This window comes from Helianthus annuus, chromosome 16 (genome assembly GCF_002127325.2).
Source record: "Helianthus annuus cultivar XRQ/B chromosome 16, HanXRQr2.0-SUNRISE, whole genome shotgun sequence".
NCBI lineage: Eukaryota > Viridiplantae > Streptophyta > Magnoliopsida > Asterales > Asteraceae > Helianthus > Helianthus annuus.
This window is the reverse complement of record NC_035448.2, coordinates 49,279,648-49,292,433: the sequence shown is the minus strand read 5'-3', so window position 1 is coordinate 49,292,433 and position 12,786 is coordinate 49,279,648. Positions and strand designations below refer to the sequence as shown.

Sequence of the window (12,786 nt, the reverse complement as noted above, 5' to 3'; positions counted from 1 at the left end):
CGTCTCATGATATATGGGCTTGTTGCTTGTATAGAAACTATGACCAATATAACTTTACTAAGAAGAACGCCTAACATCGCATTTGCAAGTAGTCTGGTAAGAATGTAATTTATTCATTAAAGACTGGAACCAGATCGGTGCATTTTATGTATGTTTTATTGCATATTGTTTTTTCATTAAACGAAACAATATTGTTATAAATACACTACTTTATTTGATTTTGTATTTTGAAGGAATGAAGTGAAACGAGCTAAAACGGGGAACTTATAACCAAAGAAATATCATGTCAATGTATTCAATCACAAGGTTAGTTGTGGAAAAGGAAATGTTGAATCATTTTCGTGAATGTCAAATTGGAGTTGGCAATTTTAAATCCGAAAGGGGAAGAAAGTGAAGTGGAGTCTTGGATTATCTTTTGTTGAATGCTTAGACAAAACAGAAAGTGAACTATACTTCTTTTTTGGAGTTTGTTAGCTTGGGCCTCACATTTCAGCCCACATAACGAAATCCAATTTTAGAAAAGGGTTGCCCGAAGTTTTCCCTAGAATGTAAAAGAGGGGCTCGGTTATCAATTTCATGGATTTGCTTTAAATTGTTTTGAGTACTTGATACTTTGAGTGATTTCATGTGTTTTGACTTTTGAGTACTTGATATTTAGAGAAGGGTAAGATGTAGACCACATTACCTCTATCCCCCCCCTTCCAATTATCAAAGCTAAGGCGTGGTGTAAATAAAGAAGGTTTTGACTACATAGGTGCAACCTCGCCTCAGGGCCTAGGCGCGCACTTTTGACTATATATAGCATGCCATAAATCTCTCACCGATTATCCTTTCATCAAGTTCAAATAAAGAACAAGAACACAAAATCAAATTAACTTCAACATTAATCGTCATAATGAACTTGTTTGATTCCTTCTATCGATTCTTTCACGGTTTCTTCAAGTTGGCCAAATTCGTATCTCCATATTAGTTATTTTATTTTTTTAATTTTAAACATATAATTCACAAAACTTAAGTAATTATAACTGTTTTACATGATTGAACTTGTTCCATTGTTGAAAAAACCAAATATAAACTCAAGGTCACATGCACCATTTAATCAGAAGCTAATAACAAGAGAAAGAAGCAAACTTTACTGCTAATGAGTGTGAGATCTCTTATTTAATTTGAAGAAAAACTAACTTTTTGTATGAATCGTTGCTTCTATGATAAGTTCCACCGAATCCGGAGATCCTTTTAGCTCCACATCAAACTTCTGTAATAGCATCGCTAACCCGTGGATGGGTTGTGTTTGGGGATGCAGGTGGGCAGTAACTATAGAAGTATTGAATGGATTCCTGTCGCTTTTAAAACTGGAAATGGCTAGTAACTTGTCGGCTATCCGTCCATTAGTAAATTGGAAATGTATTTTATATATTCCTATACAAAAAACAAAACAATTAGTAAAAGGCCGGCACGTCACCAGTCATCAACAATTTAAACCTTTGTTTTAGAAACCGCGCCTAAGGCGTGAGCCGTGAGGCGATTGGAAAAACGCCTTGGGGCTTTAAAGCAGGCTTCTTGCACATCTGGAAAACACCTCAAGGCTGATAATGAGTAATCAAGCAATGTTTTCTTCCAAGTTCGCCATAAAATAAAACACCGAATTATCAACGATTCCTTTAGATCATGGAGTAATGAACATTTATATACAACGTGAATAAGAAGCTCACAGGTCACGCGATTGTAGAACATTAAGAGTCCCATAAATCTTATTGCTATAAAAATTACTGAAAACACACGTGTTAGTTTCACTCATGTAGATAACATGTTAGGTGAAAATGTTGTCCCATTTACTTACTAATGGGTTGATTAGGGTTATGGTGTATTCATGATGGATCAAAACAAAAATATAAAAAAAAAATTACTTGAAACATAACAGGTCATGTGGATTAAAAGTCCCCAAAAATGTACTAATATTTTTAAAAAATATATGTATACTTGAAATAAAACTTGTCAAAATAACTTTTTGCTTGGCTCCAAACTGGTCGAGCCAATGCTACTTAACATCCAACCGAAAAACAAAACTAAATAGACAAGTAGAACATTACATACCAAGATTTGTGTCACCAAATTTACTCCATTCTTCTAATGCCACCCAGTTGTTTATTCACCAGTACGGCGTCTTCTTTATGTCGTCAACCATCTTGTGTTTACAGGATAAGATTACTGCAAAGGAGAGTGCAACGTGGCTAGCCGTGATTAACCAGGGGAAGCTGTTGGCCAGAGAACTTTACCCTGAGCTATGTCGGGGTTCCTAACTTTAACTTCGTCCAGCCAAAGCAAGCTGGTGGTTCGTTAATGGTCGAACCTGCACTATCTTTTTTTGATCCAACGGTTCTTGGAGTACCTGAAGACGGGCAGAAGATGATTAACGACCTGATGTCGTTTTATGACAATAATATTCAAGAAAACAACACGAAACCTCACCCCCAGCCATTTTCGACATGATCTCTCCCCTTACCAAAAAGTAGTCACCCACCGGGCGGTACGCTTCCAAAAAGTACGCTGCAAAATCAAACAAAAAAACCAACTGTCAGAACATAAACGATAAACCGCACCGTAGTAAGGTACATGCTTATAAACTAAACATAAGTTTCAAGTAAGCATCAAACAGATTCCCAGCAACTCCTTCAATCGTATCGTCAATCGGAAGGATGTGAACGCGCTTCCCATACTGATGCAACGAAACCACATCGCCAAGTCTAACCCTCAAAATTGACCTGACAACCCTACTCATCCTAATCTTTGGTTCTTCACAGGTGTCATCAGCAAGTGCAATACAAATTGTATCTCTCCTTTTCTTGCCCTGCACTCAAACCATATATTTTTTTATTTAATAATCTTGTTTTTTACAGAACATGCAAAATATCCAAACAGATTCCTAACCCATCAACAAAATCAGATTTTTTACAAACCCACAAAAATATTATTACAATTAGAATTTATATTTCACCTGTTTGAGATAAAACGCAACCCAAACCAACCCATTCGTAAATAAACGGGTCAAAATTTCCACATCCATGAGAAACTATTGAGATTTGACGTAAACTTACCAATAAGAGCTAGTGTCCGCCAGGGAATAAGTATATAAACTAAACTTACAACAGATTACATACATGCCAATTGCTATCATCAGCTGTAAAAGTTTCTCATCAGTCAGACATCGGTCAGTATATAAATTGAACTTACAACAGATTACTATTTACCTATTTGTTTGGTGTTTTTCCATCACTCAAAAGCTGCTATTGTTGCCAATTGATCACCATGGCCGCCATATAATGATGCCAGTAGCTGAGATTTAGCATCATTCGCTTTCGTTTTACCATCAGATGACATTGGGTTGACGAAAGGCTCTCTAGAGTCCTTTGCACAAGCTAAAATCAAAGCTGGTAGCTGGGTCAAGGCAATTCACCGACATAGCAAAAAGAAGCATCTTGATTGTTAACGGGTGATCAAGAGGCCATTTAAGAGCTTCATGACAGAATTGAACAAAAAATGATCAGGAGCCCAGTAACCCAGTAAGGCTTAAACAGCTGATCAAATGTAGCAGTAGCGTTAGTAGAAACGAACAATGATAGAAACAATGCAACAGCAACTAAAGATGACCATAAGCAAATACCTTCTACCACACCTTCCCATATCTGACTTGACTCGGTTGACCCTTATTTGACCCGCCGCGCTCTTCGTGTTGACCAAGCTTTCACCAAGACCCGAAGAAGCCAACACAGTCCTAAATCCTCTCCACCTGCGTATTTTAGTTAACATATCTATCCATATGAGCAAGAAATATTATCATTTTTTGTTATACTATTCATGTGTACAGAAATACAAAACTTTTTTTCAAAAAAATATGAGCGATGTCGCTCGAGCTCGAACAACTTGTTAAGAGCTTTCAAGCCGAGGCAAGCCGACCAGTTTAACTTCGAGCCAAGAGCGAAGGATAGTTGGTGCCCGGGGGTGCAAGCTTGCCTCTACATGTTATAAGGCAATTGGTGATGAGAATGAGCAAACAAATACAACCAACTAACTTACAGGTTGCTAAAAGCATGCCAACATGCACACAAATTCGACCAGCCCTTAGTTTAAAGCTCTTTACTCTACCAGTCTGGTCCGATAACATCCAACCTGAAATAACCATTTATACTTGATGGGTTAAATATTCCACCTTTAAACTTTAACTGATGCGAATGCAAGACAAAAGCTACCAAATAGTAGGCCCATAAAAGATAATGGCCTAAACTTCACATGGAACGCATTCAACTTTTGTCACAATCTAAAAACTTTAGCTTGGTTGGTTTGGTACAATAAAAGCCAGATTAATTGATTAAAAAATTGGAAAAAAATTACCTTTTCTGTTCAGCAGCTAGAAGCTTTGCCTGTAGCCGTTGGCCAAGGTCTTCATTGTATGCAGATTGTAAAGGACTCCTGGGCCTTATTCGCGCCTTGCTTGACAAATGCTCATAAAACTTCTGCAAAAATCAAAAAAAGGGAAAACAAATAAAAACAAGTATCAGTTCTTACCAAAATCAAAAAAGCTTGTTTAAGCCCTAGATCGCCAAAATCTTCATTGTATGCAGATTGTAAAGGACTCCTGAGCCTTATTCGCGCCTTGCTTGACAAATGCTCATAAAACTTCTGCAAAAATCAAAAAAAGGGAAAACAAATAAAAACAAGTATCAGTTCTTACCAAAATCAAAAAAGCTTGTTTAAGCCCTAGATCGCCAAAATCTCCACTTACAAAACCCTAGATTGCCTGAAATCAGCAAAGCCCTAAAAAAATTAAAATTTTCGATTCTTAGAGAAGTATGATACCTGGAATGAAGGAGAAGCCGCGATTGAAGCAACAGAAGTGAAAGAACAGCCATCATAACAAATTTGGGGATAAAATTAGGGAAAAACATCATACATTATGTTTTGAAATCAACAGCTTGGACAGAATCAAACAGAACATCCTAATAGCTTCGATTTGTTTATCGATTTTAAAAGCCAAGAACATCCTATAAGGCCAGTTATAAACATCAAAATCGGCTCCGGCTGGTTACCTTCAGTTAGGGTTTCTTCAAATCGGTGTTCATCACTGCGTGTTTTCAATTTCATTGATGTTTGCTCCAGATCTAGATCTAGAGAAAGAGAGAGAAAGTCTGATGTTATGAGATGTGAGTTGTGAGAGAGAAGAGATTGGAAAGGGCGATCCGTGTGAAGTGAATATCAGCCGTTCAGATCGTGATCCGTGTGAAAAGGTGAAAAATATGGACGGTTGATGATGAATCAGTTGAAGGGTAAAAAGTTTGTGTTTTCTTGTGCTTTAAATCTTGTACATTGTGCATTAAGTGTTTTTTCAACACCTTGTTCAATTACCATCTTGTCCTTCACATATCCTTATTAAAGTAGTATAGATATATATATATATATATATATATATATATATATATATATATATATATATATATATAATTTGAGATTCATTGGGGAACATTAAAAAAGTGGGGAACCGGGGAACACCCTTAACAATTTAACTTAACATGTTAAAAATCAATTTTTTTTTAAATTTTTTTGGCGCTTTTCTTTATATATACTTTAGAAGCATTTTTAATAAAAAATATCAAAAACTAAAAATATAAAAAAACAGTTAAAAATGCTTAATTTTTTTTACACAATTGATTTTTTTATTGGAATAGTTTCTACTCATTTATATAAGTAAAAGCGCTGAAAAAAAATTTTAAAAAATTGATTTTTAACTTGTTAAGTTAATTTTATAAGATAAATTTTTTAAACATTTTTTTTATATTTTTTAGTTTTTTATTTTTTATAAAAATGTTTCTACATGTATTTATAAGGAAAAGCGTCGAAATTTTTTTAGAAAATGTTGATTTTTAACATGTTAAGTTGAATTTTTAAAAATGTTCCCCGGTTCCCCACTTTTTTAATGTTCCCCAATGAACTCTCCCCTATATATATATAGGGGGCCGCTAAAATGAAAACCACCCCTAGTTAAGAGAAACACGAGAACCACTTTCCAACCATTGATCTTTGAAGATGGATAGATGAGATTAAAAGTTATAAAACCAATATTAAAATTCTTTTTGTCTTATTATGTTTTTAATATTTTAATGTCAAAAGGGCAATTTAGTAAATTTGCTTGTTTTGTCTTATTGTATATATTGTTTTTTATTACTTTTTTGTCTTATTAAATTAATTGTTTTTTTGAAAAATCAAATTTTTTAATTAAAAAACATTTTAAAATCTTATTTTTTTTACAAAAAAATAATTTTTGTCAGGATTTTTTTACAAAAAACATTTATACGAGCCGTTTTTTTGCCCCCTTTTTTACGCACCGTTTTTACGCCTGGTTTTACGCGCCATTTTTTTACGCTCGGTTTTACGCGCCGTTTTTTATGCCCCGTTTTTACGCGTCGTTTTACGCCTCCGTATTTACGTTTCGTTTTTTACGCCTCGTTTTTACGTGCTGTTTTTTTTACGCCCCGTATTTACGCGCCTTTTTTTACACACGCATTTTTATATTTTTTTTACGGTTTTAAACTTTTTTTACGAAAACTTTTTTTACGGTTTTAGGCTTTTTTTTTACAAAAAACTTTTTTACAAAAAACTTTTTTACAAAATCTTTTTAACAAAGAAAAAAACTTATACGAAAACTTTTTTACGTTTTAACCTTTCTTTTACAAAAACTTTTTTTACACACACGCTTTTTAAACTTTTTTAGGTTTTTTTACGAAAACTTTTTTTTTATAAAAACTTTTTTACCAAAAATTTTTTATAATTTTTTTTTATTTATAAAAACTTTTTTTACAAATGACAAAGAGGAGAGAGAGAGTTGATTTGATGGTTTTGACTTTAATAAGAGATTTTAAAGAGGAGAGAGAGATAATTTGATAGGTTTGATTAAATGACTATATTACCCTTTTGGGTGTCATTATCTGATTGGAGAAGAGTGGTTCTCGTGGTTCTTGCAACTGGGGTGCTTTTCATTTTAGAGGTATATATATATATATATAATGGTTCAAATGAAAACCACTTTTATTGTGAAAACTCGTAAACTAATTAAAAAAAGCCTAAAAACACACAAAAAAAATTTTTTTTTTTCAATTTTTTTTATAAAAATCGCTGCTTTTTATATATAAAAAAAACTTTTTTTCAAAAAAAAAAAAAAATTTTGTGTAGTGCACATGTGTAATAATACACATGTGTAGTACACATACATATGTGCAGTATTACACATGTGCACTACACAAAATTTTTTTTTTTTTTTGAAAATTTTTTTTATATTAAAAAATCTGCGAAATTTTGATTGCAAAAAAAAAAAATAAAAAAAAATTTTTGTATATTTTTTTGGCTTTTTTTAATTAGTTTTCGAGTTTTGACAATAACTAGTGGTTTTCATTTGAACCTTCCCCGAGATATATATATATATATATATATATATATATATATATATATATATATATATATATATATATATATATATATATATATATATATATATATTGGGAGAAGATCATGCGAGAACCACCTCTTATTGTGAGAACCAATGTGAACACACCAAAAATGCCTAAAAAGAGCTAAAAATCACACAAAAAAATTTTTTTTTTTGAATTTTTAAATATTTTTTATAAAAAAATCGCTACTTTTCGAAGCCAAAAAAATTTTTTTTTTTAATTTTAAAAAAAAAAAAATTTTTTTTTGGCTTCTAAAAGTAGCGATTTTAACATAAAAAATATTAAAAACTTAAAAAAAAAATTTAGATTTTTTTTTGATTTTTTTTTTTTTGATTTTTTTAGGTTTTTTGGTGGTTTAGTTTTTAGAATTTTAGCTTGGGGTGGGGGGGGGGGGTTAGGTTTTTGGGGGGTGGGGGAGGGGGGTTTAGGTTTTTTTGGGGGGGAGGGGGGGGGGGTGTTTAGGTTTTTTTTTTTTTTTGGGGGGGGGGGGGTTAGGTTTTTTTTTGGGGGGGGGTTTAGGTTTTTTTTTGGGGGGGGGGGTGGGGGTTAGGTTTTTTTAGCTATTTTAGGTTTTTTTTAGCTATTTTAGGTTGTGTTCACATTGGTTCTCAAGGTTCTCACAATAAGGGTGGTTCTCGCATGAGCCCCTCCATATATATATATATATATATATATATATATATATATATATATATATATATATATATATATATATATATATATATATAGAGAGAGAGAGAGAGAGAGAGAGAGAGAGAGATATATACACTATATTAATAAGCATATCCAAAGGACTTCTTAAAGTCATTGAAATTTCCTTAAAACACCATTAATGCATAATGTACAAGCCTTTTAAGCACATGAATATCAAAAGTTCCGATAATACCCTTTTGGTCACTCAATGCACAATGTACAAGACTTAAAGCACCAAGAAACACAAAACTTTTACCCTTCATCCGGATCCATCATCAACCGTCCATTTTCTTTCAATTCTTCACACGGATCGTGATCTGACGGATGATTTTGTTTTCACACGGATCCACCTTTCCCCTTCCTTCTCTCTCATCTCTCTCACAACTCACATCTCACCAGATCTTTTCATCAACCTTCCCCCCTCTCATTCTCTCTGGCGACTCAAGCACATGCCAACGATTAGGGTTTTGGTAAGAACCGCCACCATCATGACTCTGGCAGCGGCTGCTTGTGGTGTTTGATGTGTAAATTGTTGATTTGAACTTAACGGCGGACGAAATGTGTAAAATTCGGGTTCAGCTAGAACCTCAGGCGACGACGACATAAGGTATTCTTCTAATTCTATGTTGATTTACATTTATCAGTGTTGAACGAATCTGTTTGTTCATACTTTCATAGCAACAACAAGCAACTGACTCCGATGATGAAGAACACCAAGACAATACGTCCACAAACAACCCTTGTCTGGTGAGATTCAGCCTTTTAAAATGTCTTCTCAAGGTCTATTCTTTCACTCTCTGAATGTGTTATGTTTATTTGTAATGTAATTAGGTGTGATTGTTACGAATAACGACTAATTATTGTTGTTGTTTGATTAATTGTTTGTTATTAGGTTTTGGAGAAATTGAGTGGCCAGTCCCTTGTTTTTTCCAAAGGTAAGATCCATTTTACACTTAATTTTGTTCTTGTTTGTATATTAGAAATCATTCTTTTTGTTTTTTATCAAGAAGTTAAATGCTGCATTGTTCTTGCTAGATTAGTTGCTATATCATTGAGTTATTGATAAGCTTGTTGTCTAGAAATGGTTGGTACCCTTTTTTTATCAAGAAGTTAAATGCTGTACTTTGTTTACTGTTTGGTGTAATCTATTTTGGTTTATTTTTTTCAAATGAAGACATTACTTTCAAGTTGAGGAAATTCTGTTATTTATTATTAAAAGGTGGAATTTTCAGTTCATTTACGTATGAGTTGGTCTCTAATAACGCATATAACCTCTTAAATCACTTTATTTAAAACTCAATAACATTACTTTTGTTTTGTGTCACACCATATGACCAGTTTTGATTCGGTATTCAAGAACATATTGATCTGGGTATCAAGTAAGTCATCATCTCTTTAAATCCAAGATTATATTTTCACTTTGTCTTTCTTGGTTAGATAAATGAATCGAGGTTTAATTCGAACCTGTTTTGCAGTATCATATTGACTCGTGATTATGCATCTACGGCTCCATGAGTTGGCTTTGTCCATTAGAGGGTGCGTCTTGCTATGCTGATCACTATAGTTATTTGTACTTCAAGCAACTTGTGTCGTTATTCCACCATGGTAGTAATTCTGGTCTACTTTTGTGTTATTGCTTACTTTCAGCTTTTCAAGTGTTTATATCAATTTTATTTTAATAATTCTCATCACCTTGTGGCCCTAAATCTATAGTCATACCAGGTTGAAGCTTTTTACAGGGATTATTAATATTGTTTTTATTTCTTTTGCTGGTTAATTTATTTATTATTATAAAGGCTAAAAAGAAAACAGTGGTTTTGTTAGAAAACCAAAGAAAAAGAAGCCTGGTGCTTTTTCTTAATTCGTGCTTGCCTTTATTAAATGCATCCATAAAGCCTTTTATTTGTGGGATTTTGACATAGAACTCGATTTTGTCAGAATTTGATGTATTTATGTGTCTTTTATTTTTATTTTTTTATGACATCTTTGTTAACTTTCCACACAAAACATAGAAATATATTGGTTTGTGGGTTGTTTTCTTGCTTTCTGATTAATTAAAGGGTTACCAACAGGACGATTATGTCGGCACTATTATATGGCTATTGAGAGCTGGCTACATCAAACTGTCCGTTGGAGATGTTTTCCCAGGTTGGACACGTTCAGGCAGCTGTTTTATCGTATCCTGCTTGGGGCTGTAGGCAGGTTGGGGAGGATGCAGTTTACATGTTGTTTTGGCACTAAATGGGTACTCAAAAAGTTTGGTCTCTGTGGTTGTTTCCTGGGTGTTTGGATTTCGAGTATATCAGCCGGGTTTGAGTATTCCAAATCTGCTGTCCGGCTTCTTTGGGTTCCGGGTATGTTTTTTGGTTTGCCATGTTCCGAGTTTGTTGACCGGGCTGCAAGTTTCCGAGTTTATTTACGTGGTTTTGGGGCTCCGGGTTTCGGTGATAAAAGCTGGTCTCCGAGTTTGACTTATTTTGTTTGGTTATGGGGTTGGTATTCTGTCCCTGTCTTGTCTGAGATTGGATGTTGGGTTTGGCTTCCGAGTTGCTACGTCTAGGTCTGGGTTTATCGCATTGTCAGATGGCTGCTGTATTGGGCCGCCAGTTTCAGCTTCGTAGAAAGCCCAGGTCAGTTGGGGTTATGCTTGTTTGCGGTCCACAGGTGGCAGTTGGCCTAGCAATGGCTGAAAATAAGGTTCAAGGCCCAGCGCTGGTTTAATTTGCAGATTAAAGATAGCCAGGTTTGGGATGTTAGAATGGGTTGTACTTTACTGGAAAAAGAAGATTGTTTTGTGAAAGCAAACTTTAAAAAAAGAGACTGCAAACATCTCAGATATATTGGGTATGTTTTTGAATCACTTTTCTCTGTTTAGGTACACCTTCCATGAGCTCTACATTTTTACTTTTTGTTTTTGTTGATATATAGGTACTCCTTTCGGTGTTTGACCGCAAAAAGAAGACTTTTTGTGAAATCAGACTTCTTGGTCGAATAGTTTATGTTTTTGAATTTGTTTGGGTCATGTAAAATTAAGTTATGTGGCGAGATGGTTTATTGGCTTATATTAAAAAATCATACATGTCACTGGGTATGGTCCATTGGATTTGTCAGGCCAAAAGTCCGCCCAAACAAACATGTACTTCATCGCTAGCTTGTGTTTGTTTTAGATTTAAACCTTAAAAATAGATCTTTTTTTTCTATTATCATTGTTTTCTAATATATGCTATACTACAATATCATATACCATGCACCCAAATATTATGTGCATGTTTGTTGGGTAGTTTTGTTACGATTAAGAATATGAGAGTTGTATTTGTCAATTTTGAGTGTGTTTGATGTTCAGGCAATAACATTGATTCGTCTACATCTATTTTGATTTTTGAGAACACCCAGGGTGACTGCTAATTCCATTTAAAACTCAACTGATGTGATCACCATAGGGAGGATAAACATGTGGAACCCTTTTCCTTTTAACTACTATATTATTTTATCAGACTTCATTGTCCTAGAAAGCTTTATCTTTTTTTTAACAACCTAGAAAGCTTTGTCTAATAAGGGTTAAAGGAGACTTCAAGTCTTTTGTTTAATGGAATCAAAACCTACATTTTGGTTGTAATTTTGTGAAAACACATTAAATATAAATAAGAATATAATAGTTGGTAGTCTGTAGATAACAAAATCTTAAAGCTTTTGTGAAGCCCCATGGAGAAAACCTACAACAAATTGTCCCCAAAATAACATGATGTGATGCAAAAGTCACACTTTATTTTATCATTTATTTATAACTCCTAATAAATAGACTAAGAAGTTGATTCAAAAGATTCGATAATCATTTTCATTTGGTTAGTTGAGTAAATAAATAAACAAAATTGAATTCCCAAACCTTGAATTACAACTACCTGATCCAGAAACACTAATAAACTTCACATAATGTGGGCCTACAACAAGCCTTTGCCCACCCTATTGTCTATGGATGAGTATTTGGGATTTGGTGCCGTACCGGTATTGGCATCGAATTTCTTGTACCGAATTTTTTTCGGTATCTATTTGGTACCCACTTTATGGCGTTTTCGGTACTAGTTTGGTATGGTATCGGTATTTTACGGAATTTTACACACAAATACCGGTACTGTACCGTATTAGACGTTTTCAGTACAGTACTGGTATCCATATTTGACGACTTTTGGTACCGGTACTATTGTCAGGTGCATCCGCCTATGATCACACAACCCGTGTAACTATTTGTTTATGTTTTTTTATGTTAATGCTTTAAAACTATAAATTTGCCATAAATGATAGTAATTCATAAACTTGGTCCCAATACTTTAATAGTGTATCTTTGTTTTTGTAAAATAGATATTATAACCGTTATAACCATATTTATGTAATAGAAATAATAAATATTAGTATTTAATGACAAAACTGAGTACCCTTGGCTATTTTTAGTATGTCAAAAGCATCGAAGATGTGTATACATCATGAGAATTCATAAACCAATAGAAAACAAGTACCACGTTGTAAATTTCCGCCGCCGCATCACGTGAATTTCCTACCATTATTGAGATTTTACAAGAATTTTGAAGACCCGTGTCCATTT

At 33.8% G+C, this 12,786-nt stretch overlaps 1 long non-coding RNA gene across 3 annotated transcripts; it reads right to left on the bottom strand.

Annotated features, from left to right (window-relative positions):
* Positions 1–998: 998 nt before the first annotated feature.
* Positions 999–5,171, bottom strand: LOC110917794. Of its 3 annotated transcripts, XR_004883861.1 has the most exons (10): positions 4,855–5,171; positions 4,390–4,677; positions 4,075–4,167; positions 3,662–3,787; positions 3,249–3,575; positions 3,096–3,178; positions 2,655–2,848; positions 2,470–2,547; positions 2,095–2,389; positions 999–1,419 (listed from the first exon to the last, which is right to left on the bottom strand). It is a non-coding gene; the product is annotated as an uncharacterized LOC110917794 (long non-coding RNA). The 3 variants fall into 3 exon arrangements; XR_004883862.1 differs by lacking the exon at positions 999–1,419 and having other exon boundaries at positions 1,426–2,389; positions 3,249–3,513; XR_004883863.1 differs by lacking the exon at positions 999–1,419 and having other exon boundaries at positions 1,426–2,389; positions 4,390–4,511.
* Between the last annotated feature and the right edge of the window lie 7,615 nt (positions 5,172–12,786).